Raw genomic sequence first — 15,591 nt, 5'->3', positions numbered from 1 at the left:
TTTTGTCGTGCAATTTCTTCTAAATCGAAGAAATTGCCCGAATGGCAGATTTTCTTTCAAAGTTCTTTGTTGAAAGCTATTGAATTCCAATAGCTAATTTCTATCCGTTGCTTTACGGAACACTGTAGTTTCTAACCGTTCTCCATCTCTCATGATCTTCAGGTCTAGGAATGTTGCCTCGTCTTTGCTGAATTCATATGTAAACTTTAGGAAAGGATTTTGGGCATTCAGCCAGTCTATGAATTTCACAAGTGTCTTCTTCCCCTTCAAAAAACATCAGCATGTCGTCTATGTAGCATCTCCAACTTAAGATGTTCTTCAGAAATGAATTTGATTGATGGTATATAGTCCGTTCTTCAAAGTCCGCTACATAGAGTTTGGCCAGGGAACAACCACACACTTCTGGCTCCTGCTGCTGTCTGTGAACTGCAGACTGCTTTCCACTTTGAGACCACTTTGCGAACAAGAAGATGCACAAAGGTCCGCTGTTGGTGCAACTAAAATCAAAATGGGAAAAAGAAATCCACCGGCACCTAAATATACCTGGCGCTTCGAAGCACTAGTTGCGAGATGTATAAGATTTCAATATCAGTAGTTCTGAAGCTGGGTTTTGCAGCACCATTGCTTTTTTCTTGTGTAATCCTTGTTCCCCCAATTGCTCCAATAGCTTGTGCTTATTCCATGTTGGTATTCTTCCAGCCCATGTATCAGTCACATACTCTCCTTCATCACTGGTTTCTTGTGTGGAGTGTTGCATTTCCTTATCAGAGCGGTCTTCCTTGAATCATCCACCTCTATTATGTCAGAATGCTCCACCTCTTCTTTCCTTTCTTCTTCCTGAGGCTGGGTTTTCATTTTCATAATGTTTGTATAGGACTGAGGGCATGTATTGTACACAACTCCTCTTACCACACAGAAAACATGCTCTCTGAAGGGTTCAACGGTTGGTTTCATGGACAGCACTGCAGTTCTTAACTCGCGTATTTTGGCACACCGCTGCTAGGTGTCCCAGTTCGCCACAGTTTCTGCAGAGCTTTGGCCTTCCAGGGTACATGACCTCTCCTCTGTTCGTGCCTAGCATACCAACGCTCAGAAGATGACACACACAGTAAACACATTGCAGGTCTGCCTGCCGTTGAGCAAGTATTTTCTGGCTTCAGTCCACCCATTGTCATCATCTAACTCTTTTGCACGCAGGGACCACAGTGCAATGTCTCTTCAGCCAGGTTTCATGCTCAGAAACAGACTCATTGTAAACTTGCACTGTCACTACCTTCACTTCGCAGTCAGACAAATTCTCCACGCTGAATCTGCGCTGAGGGTTACAACCCTTTGTTGCCTCATATTTCCTGAAAAAAGTTCTGTAAATGGGCTGCATCTTTGAAACTCACTTCATAAGTCTCAATTCTTCCAGGCAGCTTTACCAATCAATTCAGCTTTGCAGGGGTTAATCCCAGGGTCTTCTAGATAACAATCCTACTGAAATCCAGTCTCGTCATGAAGGACAGGTTTGAAGCACCCATCAAGCAAAAACGAACATCGTGATGCCTTCTGGTTCCTGGTCTCAGCAGAGATGCCATGATGAAAGAGGCTCCTCCAACAGGGGTGGGGGAAACCTGCACAAGGCAGGCCCCCAGATGGCAGCACACACCCCTCTCTCTCTGCCAGATGGCTCTTCTCCAAATCTTTAGTAAAATATTATTTATTTTGGTTTTATAATTCAATTCATACAGTGAAAACGATACATCAATCACAATACTTTTTAAAGAACTTACATATACAGAAACTAAAGAATACAAAAAAATCACATTCAAAGGAAAACATCAATTGAGTTAATGCCCCATTTAGAGAAAACCATTGCTTTGTCTCCTTTTCCAGCTTCCAGCAAAATAGTCTTTAATCCGTGAAGCCAGTAAACGAGCAAAATTGTCAATAGAACCACATTTGTGCCACAGTTGTTGACACCTCATGACCCACAACACTTCTTTTGCCGCACTGATAACATGCCAAGCACAGAGGTCTTTGACCCCCCACACTCCGATGCCTTGGCCCATAAAACACATCTGTTTCATTCATACAGGCCACATTCATAAACCTGGCCAAAAAAGGGAAGAAACTCATCCAGGCCTGAATAGCAAAATCACATTCCAGCAAGATGTGCTTAGGCGTTTCTACCCCAGTGCAGCCAACCCTGGAAAAGTGATTCACCAGTGACAGGCGTCGCCTGAACATAAAAGCTCTACAAGTAAGACTTTCACGGACCACCATCCATGCTACATCTTTTTGCCCATTCGTCAGTTGTCTACAGGACCGGTTATTCCAAATCTTATGTGACATTGTGTATATGGCTACAATTACAATGGCAGTGGTCTCCTTCAATAAACACACTAGTAAGTGAGTTCAACAATGATTTATTTAGTCAAGACAAGAGCTTTCGCGAAAGGGCTGACTTTGCCACACCGCCAGGAGTGCGGTGTCCGAGTGAAGAGGTTACAAATTCAGGGCTTTTTTAGAGCAAACTCTTAACATTGATCCTGCTGGTTTGTCAAAACAGGATGCTCATACCGAATTCCATTTTCCTCCCAAAATACTTTGACTGCTTTCTCAGCAAAGGGTACAAAGGCAGGCTTTACGTAAATTCCAAGAATAACGCACAAATGTTAAACATGGGCTGCTGCACATACATTCCGAAGGAAGCGCGCAGACAGTATATACATTTTGCAGGATGATGCACAGATGTTGGACAAAGATTCCCCTTTCGCATGCATTCCAGGAAAGTGCAATTGTCAAACAAAAACGGTTAATGCATACATTACGGAAAAGAGCACAGATGTCGGCTAATTACTTTTCATAGATACATTGTGCAAAAGGGCAGGAGGTCAGAAATACTTATTTTCGCACATGCTACAGGAAAGTACATGAAGCCTGCACATTGTGGGAAGGAATGCAAAGAGGCCTGCCAGAGGCGTTATGTATGCATTTACAGGAAAGGCGAGCAGAGGCCGGACATTCCTCAATCTATGGCTAATGTTTGCTCAAGGCACCCAGGAGAGGCAGCTGCAGGGCTTTGCGTGCGAACACAAACTGGCTGTGCCATCAGTTTTCAGAGCAAACTGAATCTATAATGTGAACAGTGTTTCAGTTTTGCTAAGGCAAACTGGAGAAATGAAATTTATATTAACAATTGGGGCAGAAGACTATGAACAGACAAAACATGCAATAGCTTTCGCATTCCAAAGTTCAAGCGGCAGGTCATGCAATCCGAATTTCACAATAAAATCATATGCCTTTTTTTTATATAACATTGGGCAATCCAAAGAGAAAGGGACAGTATTCGTATGCGTGAATATACCCATCCTTCTCATGAACCTCCCAAAATAAAACCCAGCAAAATAACTATAGCAGGAAGACGGGGGAAACAACCTCCTTCACAATACGTGCAACAAAAATCGACAGCAGTAAAAAGAAAATCGGGAACTCCCTTAACAGGCAAAATCAAAACTGCCCTCGAGGCCCTCTCCACCTTGCTACCCCAAAAAAACACAAACGTCAAACGATTCACAGCCTTGCAAGTTGTCCTATCTGGTGGGGGGTGGGGCACATTTGCGACAAACAATAACACGGGCAAAACAATAGACTTCATAATCAAAACTTTCCCCGACATGGTGAGTCACCGACTTGACCACATGTCCACTTTGCGTTTGACTTTCCCTACTACCTCCAACCAACTCTTAATTCCACTCACACTTTTATCGAAAATTATTCCCAACACCTTCACCTGATCCACTCGCCACTTTCCGAATTATGCTTGTATCCTGCCATGGGCCTATGCAGAATGTCTCAGTCTTGTCCGCATTAATCTAAGTGCCTGAAGCCTGCCCATAGCTATTTGCCACCTTCATGGCCTCCAAAACTGATGCAGTGTCACTGCATACAATGGTCACATCATCCATGTATGCTAAGACTTTCACCTCGACCCGCCCTCCACCCGAAACAGAACAACCAGCAATCCGCTGATTAGCTCTCACAGCTCTCAGGAAAGGTTCCAAGCACAATACATATAACAGGGCTGACTGGGGGCAACCCTTTCGTACCCCAGAACTCACGGCTAAAGTCTGAGGCAAAGCCGTTCACCATAACTCTACTTACTATGTCTGAATAAAACACTTCCAGCCAACCAATAAAAATCTCACTCAATCCCATTGCTCTCAAGAACCGCCATATATTTGTGGTTAACACGATCATACACTTTCTCCTGATATAGGGTCACAATGGTCAATGGAAAGTTCTGATATTTTGCATGAAAGCATATGTCCCTCAAAAGAAGTAGATTGTCGGTAACAGATCTTTCTATGGACCCCGCACCAATGTCCCGGATGAACCAAAGCACAAATCACCTCCTGCAAACTAAACATCAGAACCTTTGCTAAAACCTTATAATCCGCATTAAGTAGAGTAATGGGCCTCCAATTTTTAATATAAATTCTCTCACCTTTATGCTTGTAAAGTAAAGAAATCACACCATCTCTCATGCTCCTACTCAATTCTTTTATCTTCCAAACGCTCAGTAAACACCTCTACCATATCTGCCTTCATAATATCCCAAAAAACCCTAAATAACACAAAAGGTAACCCATCAGATCCAGGAGACTTCCCTAACTGAAAAGAGAAACGGACCTCTGAACTTAATCTAGTGTTGGGCCACGTTCAAAGGCCCTAAATTGTGTTTCCGTCAAAGGCCTATCTAGATGACGCAAAAAACCATCACCAACTTCCTCATCCACCTCTTGCTCTTCATAAAGTACCTGATAGACTTCTCTAACAGTAGCTTTCAACCGTACCGGTTCAGTCACCACAATCCCAGCAGCATCCTTAATAACAGTCATCCTCTCTCTCATCCCCAACTTCTTAAAGAAAAACCTGCTACAGGTTTAATTTTCATCTAAATGCTGAAGTCGACTTGGGAAAACAATTTTCTTTTCTGCTTCTCCATAAGCCTCCTGTAGCGCATCTTTCACTAGCTGCACATCTTCCTGCACAGGAAAACCCATATCCTGTAATTGGACCAATTCTGCAACCTTCTCTGCAAACCCACAAATCTTTCTTTTCCCCAGCCACCCTCCTGCCCACTGCCATAAAGAAACCCCTAGTGCAGTGCTTTACCATATCTCACCATTCACCCAATATATTGAAGCACAACTTCAAACTCTGCCCCTCTCTGTAACGTTTAGTAAAACTTCAAACCACCCCAACATCATCAAGCAAGGAACAATTCAGTTTCCACTTCCCAGGGCCCTTAAGCTGAACCCATGGGAGTTCAACAGTCAATTCCAGTTTTTTATGATCTGAAAAGAAAACCGGGGACAAAGAAAAGGCCATCGGTTTAACTGCTCTAGAAGTAAAAAAATAATCCAATCTTGCAAAAGAAGAGCCAGAAGCATTGAACCAAGTGTAATCCGCCCTTCCACGTTTGAGCGTGAGACCCGTGTCTACAAGAGATGTCATTTAACAGGCCTTTCAACACTCGGCTTGATTCATCCATAATACCTCTTCTATTGTCCACAGCTCTCATGATGCAGTTAAAATCTCCACCTAGACATGTCATTCTATCAGTCACTAGCAACAAGTGATGTCTTACAAAAAGCGATGTCCTACCGTGGCACGTAGTAGGAGCATAGACATTAATAAGTCTCAGCTTGCAGTCATGAATGTCTGTATCAATACACAAAAGCCGACCAGGTTTAGCCTCCAAGACAGAAATTACCTCAAAATCATGTCCAGCCATAAGGGTCCACACTTCTGCTGCCCTTTCCACATTAGACTCCAACCAATAAGAATTGCCAGCGGTCGATTGATCTTTCAAGTACCTGCAATTCCTCATAAAAGACATCAGCCATTCCTGTAGGAAGAGGCCATCTGCTTTGGCCCCTTCAGACCACCAAAGACAGCACGTTGTTTCTGCACAGAACACCTACTGCGCACATTGACCGATGAAACTGTCAAAGCCATCGAGGTTAACAATATGGACCACAAAAAAAGGACTTATCCATCATAAAACAGCATTTTTAAGGCGATCCTTCCTTCCTTCATTACCGTTAGGTCTTGGTTTTGGGAGGCTTGCTAAAGGGTCACCTTCAGAGATCAAAACGGGCAACTCCTTCAGCTGCACTCCCATATCAGACGTACCACACGCTTCCTGTTGTGTAACTTCTGGCACTAACAGGTCCTGCCCATGAGGATAATGGGCAGCTTCATCCATACTTTCATAAAGAAGTGGAGGCGTTGAAAAAGGTATCTCCACCACACCCCTGTTTATATTCTGTGACTCTCCTGACTCAGCCGACGCTGGAACAATATCCTCCTCATTGCTCTGGGCTGGACCTGGCTCACACTTCATTTCCAACTCCGAAGGCAGGTCTGAGTTTCTCAGCCCAGAGGGTGGCTCCACTTCAATTACACTGCTATGAGCAGCGAGTTTCCCAGAGGCTTCCTATACCAGCAATTCACTACCAGAAGTCTGGTTTTGCAAGGCCACAGCCTGTTTCTTGTGTAATCCTTGCTCACCCATTTGATCCAAAAATATACGCTTCTTCCAAGCTGGAAGTCTGCCAGCCCATTTATCAGGCACAATCTCTCCTTCATCGCTGATGTCATAAACTGAAAGTTGGATTACTTTATCAGAACTGTCTTCCTCCAAAGCATCCACCTCAAATGATTCACCATGCTCCTCTTCTTCACGAGGCTTTTTCTTTTTCATAATGTTTGCATAGGACAGAGGGCACATATTATACACATGACCTCTCTCATTAAACAAAAAAAAACGCTCTGAAGGCTGGAACAGTTAGTTTCATGTTCAGCGCTGCAGTTCTTAAATTGCACCTTTTGGCACGCCACTGCCCTGCAGTTTCTGCAGAGCTTTGGCATTCTGTGATACATGACCGCTCCTCTGTTGGTGCCCAGCATTACAATGCTTGGAAGATGACGCACTCCATGAACACCTTGCGGATCTGCCTGCAACTTGACCAACCATTTTCTGGCTCCAGTCCATATGGTGTCATCAACCAACACTCTTCTGCATGCAGAGACCACAGTGCAATGTCTCTTCAGCCAGGTTTCAATATCCTGCTCAGAAACAGATTAATTGTAGAATTGCAAAGTCACTACCTTTCTTCACGGTCAGACAAAGGCTCCACAGTGAATCTGCACATAGGGTCCACTCCCTTAGCTTCTTCTTATTTCCACCAAAAGTTCTGTAAACAGGCAGCATCCTTGAAACTCAGATCAAAAGTCTCATTCCTTCCAGGCAGCTTCACCAAGCAATTCAGTTCTGCAGGGGTTAATACCAGGGTCTTCTGGATAATAATCCTGCTGAAATCCAGTCCCAACATGTAGGACCGGTCCAAGGCTTCCATCAAGCAAAAGTGAACATGATGCCTTATGGTCCCAGGTCTCAGCAGAGAGGTCATGATGAAAGAGGCTCCTCGAACTGGAAAGAGGGGGGCACTGCACCAGGCAGGCCCCCTAGACGGCAGCAGCTCCTCCCTCAGCCAGACAACTCTTCTCCACAGAAATCTTTAGTAAAATGTTATTTATTTATTTTGGTTTTAACATCCAAGCCATACAGTGAAAAACTCATATATGTCCCATTTTGAGAAAACTTGTCTCGTCTCCATTCTGGCTTCTAGCAAAATACAGTCTCTAATCCGTGAAACCAGTAAACTAACAAAATTATCAATAGAACAATCACATTTGTGCCACAGATGTTGGCACCTCAGGATCCACAACACCTCCTTCACCGCACTGATAATCTGCCAAGAACAGCGGTCTTTAACACCCACACTGTGATGCCTAGGTCCATACAACACATCTGCTTCATTCATACTAGTCACATTCATAAACTTGGCCAAAAAAAGGGAAACGCTTTTCTAAGCCTGAATTGCAAAAACACACTCCACCAGAATGTGCTTAGGAGTGTCAACCCCAGTGCAGCCCACCCTGGAACAGTGATTTACGACGTCGCCTGAACATAAAAGCCCTGCAAGGTAGACATTCCTGAACCACCATCCATGCCACATCTTTCTGCCCATTGGACAATTGTCAACTGGACAGGTTACACCAAATTTTACGTGAAATTGGGGCCGAGAACGATGAAACCAGTTGAACTGGGACAGAGTCCAGAACAAAACATGCAATAGTTTTTGCATTCCAAAGGTCGAGTGGTAGGTCATGTATTTTGAATTTCACAATGAAATGATATGCTTTTTAGTACAGCATTGGGCAATCCCACGAGAATGGGACAGTATTTGTGTGAGTGAGCATACCCATCCTTCTCATGAACCTCCCAAAATAAAACCTAGCAAAAAAACCATAGGGTGAAGACAGGGAAACAACCTCCTTCACAATGCGTGCCACAAACATTGACATAGCAGTGAAAAGAAAATCGGGAACCGCCTTACCTCCCTTCTCAACAGGCAACATCAAAACCACCCTCGAGGCCCTCTCCACCTTACTACCCCAAAAAACACAAACACCAAACGATTTACGGCCTTGCATGTCGTCCTATCTGGGGGGAACACATTCGCAACAAACAATAACATGGGTAAAATAATAGATTTCAAAATCAAAACCTTCCCAGACATGGTGAGTTGCCGACTTGACCACATGTCCAATTTTCGTTTAACTTTCCCCACTACCTCCAACCAACTCTTAATTCCACTAACATTCCTATCGAAAATGATACCCAACACCTTCACCTGATCCACTCGCACACTCACCACATTCCGAATGATACTTGTGTCCCGCCATGGACCAATGCAAAATGCCTCACTCTTGTCTGCATTAACATTAGAGCCTGAAGCCTGCCCATAGCTCTTTGCCACCTTCATGGCCTCCAAAACCTATGGCGTGTCACTGCACACAATGGACACATCGTCCATGTATGCTAATGCTTTTACTTCGACCCGCCCTCCACCCGGAACAAAACCAGCAATACGCGGATTATTTCTCACTGCTCTCAAAAAAGGTTCTAAGCACAGTACATATAACAACGCTGACAGGGGGCATTCCTGTTTTACCCCAGATCTTACGGCTAATGGGTCTGAGGCAAAGCCGTTCACCATCACTCGACTTACCATATCTGCATAAAACACTTTCAGCCAACCAACAAAAATGTCACTCATTCCCATCGCTCGCAAGACACGCCACATATATTTGTGATTGACACAATCATATGCTTTCTCCTGATCCAAGCTCACAATGGTCAATGGGAAATTCCTTTCTTTAGCGTAAAAACGTACGTCACTCAAAAGAAGTAGATTGTCTGTGACAGACCTTGTAGGGACCCTGCACCCTTGACCCGGATGTACCAAAGCACCAATCACCCTCTGAAGACGAAACATCAGAACCTTTGCTAAAACCTTATAATCGGCATTAAGGAGAGTAATAGGCCTCCAATTTTTTTAGATCAATTCTCTCTCCTTTATTCTTGTAAAGCAAAGTAATCGCCCCATCTCTCATACTCTCACTCAATGTTTTATCTCTCAAACATTCTGCAAACACTTCTACCATATCAGCCTTCACCAGATCCCAAACAACCCTAAAAAACTCAATAGGCAACCCATCCGATCCAGGAGACTTCCCTAACTGAAAAGAGAAAACAGACCTCTCAACTTCATCCAGTGTTGGGCCACCTTCAAGGGCCTGCAGTTGTGTGTCTCTCAAAGGCCCATCTAAATAATGCAAAAAACCATCACCAACATCCACCTCTTGCTCTTCATAAAGTGCCTGATAGAAATCTCTAACAGTAGCTCTCACTCGTACCTGTTCAGTCACCACAATCCCAGCAGCATCCTTAAAAGCAGACATTCTCTTTCTTCTTCCCCAACTTCTTAAAGAAAAACCTGCTACAGGTTTCATTTTCATCCAAATGCTGCAGTCGACTTTGGAAAACGACTCTTTTCCTCTTCTCCATAAGCCTCTTGTAGCACACCTTTCACCAGCTGCACATCCTCCTGTACAGGAAAACCCATATCCTGTAAGTGAACTAGATTCTGCAGCCTTCTTTGCAAAGCCACAATTCTCTTCTTCTTTTCCCCAGCCACCCTCCTGCCCACTGCCATAAAGAAACCCCTAGTGCAATGCTTTACCATGTCCCACCATTCACCCAATTTACTGCTCGCTTCACCCAGTATACCTCTTCTACTATCCACAGGTCTCAAGATGCAGTTAACACTACCACCTAAAACAACATGCCGGTCTGTCACTAGCAACAAGCGCAGTCTTGCAAAAAGCGATTTCCTGCCGTGACACGTAGTAGGAGCATACACATTGAGTCTTAACTTCCAGTCATGCAAGTCAGTATCAACACACAAAAGACGTCCAGGTTCAGCCTCCATGACAGAAATTACCTCAAAATCCTGCCCAGCCGTAAGGATCCCCACTCCTGCAGCAAGTAGTTGTTCACCAGCATGGGGTCTGGCATGGATTCACATGCTCATGAATATTCCTCGTCGTCAGGCTGGGAATCCTCGGTAAAGAAAAAACCAGTATCAGTTTCGTTTCTGATCTGTCTTTCGTAGTAACAACCAATCACTGGTCTCTGCGTCATACTGACCACAGCCAATGACTGCCCTCTACCTAAGCACCGCCTCTGGCAGCCATCTTCAGATTTTTACCGCACGTTCATGTGTTGGGATCCTCGTGCTATTGCCACCGACTCTCCATCCGATCAATGGGGACCCGTGTCGGATTCGTCTGCACCCCTCAAGGGTGAAGATTTCGTCGAGCTACGCTTTTGGAGGACTCCAGAAGTTTCTCAGGCCCGGACATGGCCCAGGAGAAGGGATGCTCGACGCCTGGAAAGCTGTTCAGGGTCTGCCCTGGATGCCAGCTGCAGAACGTCTTTAAGGAGGACGAACACTCCTTTTGTCTCTACTGCTTACATGAGGACAAGACGCACGTGGAGAAGGACTGTGCGTTTTGCGGCAACATGTCGGAGCGGACCATGAAGGACCGCCATCAACGTCTCGCCAACTGGCTGGAAGGGAAGAGCCCGTCAGGCGAGAAGAAGAGGAAGAAACCCGAGCGGTCTTTTAAGACCTTTAAGGACGCCCCCGCGACGAGGGTCCAACACAAGGCAAAGCACAGCGAGTCCGCTGGCACCGGGAGCGCCGAACGGTCGGGCTCTACGGGCGCCAGGCAGGGCGCGCCCTCCCCGGCACAATCAACCACGAGCCAACGCTCTGGGTCGGGTAAGAGGAAGGCCGAGCACCCGGCGAAGCTCCTGGAGAGGTCCCGGCCGAGCTCGAAGGCCCCATCGGAGGGGGAGCGAGGCAGTGTCCCCCCTCAAGGATAAGGCGGTGAGCGCACCTAAGGTGGTGAAGGCCTTAATCCATCCGGCCAAGCCCTCTATCGAAACTGTCGCAGCGGCCCTGGCTCAGCCTGTGGGGGCTACACCAGTGGTGGCGACCTCGGGGCTCAGAGTCTCCCTGCCACCTCGGAGGGAGTCCTCTTTTGTGCCCATCGATAGGGCCCCCGTGAAATCCCCCGTGGGGAAGAAAAAGGGGGGGCAGGGCGTCGTCGTAGATTCGGCCTCAACCTCGGAGGAGGAGCTGGTCGAAGTCTTAAGCCACGGCCTTGGCGTGGAAGAAGACCGGCCCGTCGGGATGGATCCCGACGCAGGTGACGACGACATCGAGGGTACCGACGGGGCCCCTGATCGCCCGTCGGATTGCCCTCTGCCAGCGCCGCGAGACAACTCGGCAGCCATTTTGTTGGCTATACAGTCCTTATGCTCAGAGATAAGGACGAGACTACCGTTGCCGACGGAACCTCTCCCGTCGGGGGACCCAGAACCGGGAACTTCTGGTGTTCCCCCTACCAAGAAAAGAAGGATCCACCCTCCGCCTCCTTTTCAGCCGTCGCGCCCCTTCCAGCCCTCCTCCCCGTCCACCCGAGGGGATGATACGGGGACTGACACTGCAGCGACGGGTACGGACGACGAGGTATACGACGAGGATGTACCGTCGTCGCCTCCTACCAGGGCTTCTCCGCCCGACGAGATTGGATCGTTCCACTCCATGATCACCAGGGCATCCGAGCTTTTCCAACTCTGCCCTGAGGAGAAGAAGAAGGAAGGTTTCCTTTATCAGCGGCACGAGGCCAAGAGGAAGACGGTCCTCTCAGTGCCTCTATTGGACGACATTTGGGATGAGGGCCTCACCCTCCTCAAGAACCCTTCCACGACGCCAGCTAGAAGAGACCGGTACGAGAAGAAGTACCGGGTCCTGGACACGGCCCCCCTGTGCCTCCGGGCGCAGCCTACCCCGGACTCCGTCGTCTCCGCGGCGGCCAGGAAAAAAGCGGGGGGGGGTGCGGCCTCCACATCGACTTCCCCACCGGACGGCGAGGGAAAGAAATTGGACGCTATGGGACGCAGAGTCATCTCGTCTGCGGCGACGACGATTAAAGCGGCCAACGCCTTGGCTATCGTGGCCCGCTACGACAGGGAGCTCTGGTACAAACTGGCTCCCCTACTGGACTTCTTGCCGGACGACAAGAGGGCAGAGGCCCTGGAGATCCTGCAGGAAGGTGAGGTGGCTTCGGACCACGCCATTACCGTTGCGACGGACATCGCCGACACTGGGTTCCGCCAGTTGGGCAACGGCGTTTGCCTTAGGCGGCGTGGATGGCTCAAGGCTACGGACTTCCGTCAAGACGTTCAGACCAGAGTCCTGGACATGCCCTTCGATGGGAACAACCTGTTTGGGAAAACAGTGGACGATTCCCTTCAGGCCATTAAAGCGGACACCGAGACGGCCCGGGCCCTTGGAGTTCTGCAACAACGACGGACGCCCTTTCGGAGCAGCGGAGGCAAGGGCGCCTCCAAAAGTTCAGGCGGCGGTTTCTCCACCTACCGTCAAGCGGCCCGCTCGTCGGCTCAGGAGGCCTACAGAGGACGAGGCAAGTCTGGCGGACCCCGCCGTCGTCGCCAAGGAGGTCAAGGCGGCAAAGCCTCGTCGAAGCAGGATTGAACCGACCGTGGGGTCGGGCCCCCACCGAAGCACCCCGGTGGGAGGCCGGCTGGCGAGCTTCGTCAGCGTGTGGGAGTCCATCTCCACCGACCATTGGGTGCTGGACGCCTTGGCCCGGGGCCACGCGCTCGAGTTTCAAAGAAGGTGTCCGCGTGTCCCCCCCGTGGCCAGGAAAGAACTTCACGTCCCTCAACTTCTCCTGGAGGTAAAGGCGATGCTGAGGAAGGGCGCCATCGAACTCGTCCCAAAGAGACTTTGGGGCTCCGGAGTTTACTCGAGATACTTCCTCGTGAAGAAGAAGACTGGGGGATGGCGCCCCATCCTGGACCTGCGACGTCTGAACAAGTTCATCAAGGCGCAAAAGTTCCGGATGGTCACCCTCCAGCACGTCCTGGGTCAGCTGGAGGAAGGAGACTTCCTGTCGTCGTTGGATTTGGAGGATGCCTACTTCCATATTCCCATCCTAAAGGGGCACCGAAAATTCCTCAGGTTTGTGGTCCAAGGGCGTCACTACCAGTTCAAAGCCCTCCCCTTCGGACTACGGTCGGCCCCCAGGGTATTCACCAAGTGCCTTGCACTGGTGGCGGCGCAGCTGCGCCGCGAGGGGATCCACGTCTACCCCTACCTGGACGACTGGCTCATCCGAGCCAAGACGAGGGAGCTCGCCCTGGATCACACGGCAAGGACCGTCCGACTTCTCACGGACCTGGGATTCTCCGTGAACTACGCCAAGTCTCACCTGGTACCCGCGCAAAACGCACTGTTTCTGGGAGCGAAGCTCGACACAGTGTCTCTTCTGGCCTCCCCGTCGGAGGAAAGGACCAGGTCCATCCTGGGCAAGGTACAGCGGATGCTGGTTTCCGACGCGGCCAAGGTGAGGTCCATCAAGTCCCTCCTCGGAATGATGTCTTCCTGCATCTACCTCATTCCCATGTGCAGGCTCCGGATGCGCCCGTTGCAGGAGTTCCTGGATGCGCGCTGGATCCAAACGACGGGCAGCTTCGAGGAGAGGATCACACTCGACGAGAGTTTCCGCCGAGCGGTCCGGTGGTGGGGCAACCGCACGCATCTGACGGCGGGCATGGACTTCCAGACCCCAGACCACCAGGAGACAGTGACCACCGATGCCTCCCTGGAAGGGTGGGGGGCGCACACCGAAAATCTGCACGCGAGAGGCCTTTGGCTCCCGACGGAGAAGTCCCTCCATATCAACGTCCTGGAGCTCCGTGCAGTGTTCTGGGCCCTCAGGTCCTTCCTTCCGTCCCTCAAGGGCAAGGTGGTGAGGATCTTCACCGACAACACCACCACCATGTTTTACATCAGGAAACAGGGCGGAACCAGGTCCCCAGTGCTGTCCAAGGAGGCGCAGGACCTGTGGCATTGGGCCGTCGCCCAAAGGATGTTTCTGGTGCCGTTTCATCTGGCAGGGATAAAAAACACCATCGCCGACTCACTCAGCAGGGAGCTGCGCTCGTGCCACGAGTGGGAACTACGGCAGGATCTAGTGGATCGCCTCTTCCGACGGTGGGGCACACCCCAGATCGACCTGTTCGCGACGGCGACGAACTCCAAGTGCCGGAGGTTCGTCAGCAGGTTTCCCCAGGCGAGGAGCATGGGCGATGCCTTCTCGTTCCCCTGGGAGGGCCTGTTCCTCTACGCGTTCCCTCCTTTGCCACTGCTAATCCGGCTCGTCAACCAGCTCAAGAGGTCACGGTGCAGGATGATCCTCGTCGCACCTGCGTGGCCGAGGCAGATATGGTTCCCGGACCTTCTGGACTTGTCAGCGTCCCCGCCAATCAAGCTGCCGGTGGACGCGGATCTTCTCTCCAGGGAAGGAGGCGCCATCCTCCACCACGACCCGAAATCGCTGAACTTGCAGGCCTGGCTCCTGCAGCGCTAGAGTTTGGAGGATACGACATACCGGCCGACTGCAGAGAGGTTCTTGCAAAGGCCAGGGCGTCCTCGACCCTTAAATGCTACGGACACAAATGGAAGAGGTTCTCTGTCTGGTGCCACGCACAGAAGATTAACCCTCTACGGATTACGGCTCCCCAGGTACTGCCCTACCTTCTGACGCTGGCCAAAGCTGGACTGGCACACGCGTCCGTCAAGATTCATCTTGCTGCGATCTCCCGATACACCAGAACCACGGGGCGGACATCCTTGTGGTCTCATCGTCTGGTGAAAGAGTTCATGAAGGGACACTTCAGATCGTTCCCGCCGGTGAAGGCTCCGGCCCCGGCGTGGGAGCTCAACGTGGTGCTGACCAAGCTCATGGGACCTCCGTTCGAGCCTCTGCACTCGGCCCCGTTGAAGTTTCTGTTGTGGAAAGCAGCGTTTCTTGTGGCCATCACCTCCGCACGACGGGTGGGAGAGATCCAGGCCCTTTCATGCAAGGCCCCGTACTTGACTTTTCACGACACGAGGGTAGTGCTCAGGACGCACCCCTCTTTCATGCCCAAGGTACCGTCGGACTTCCATCTCAATGAACCCTTGGTGTTGCCTGTGTTCTTCCCGTCGCCTTCGTCGCCGGCTGAGAGGACTTTGCACTCGCTGGATG

Source organism: Ambystoma mexicanum, chromosome 1q, assembly GCF_040938575.1.
Source record: "Ambystoma mexicanum isolate Mex_15411 chromosome 1q, UKY_AmexF1_1, whole genome shotgun sequence".
Lineage (NCBI taxonomy): Eukaryota > Metazoa > Chordata > Amphibia > Caudata > Ambystomatidae > Ambystoma > Ambystoma mexicanum.
This window is presented reverse-complemented; position numbering follows the sequence as displayed.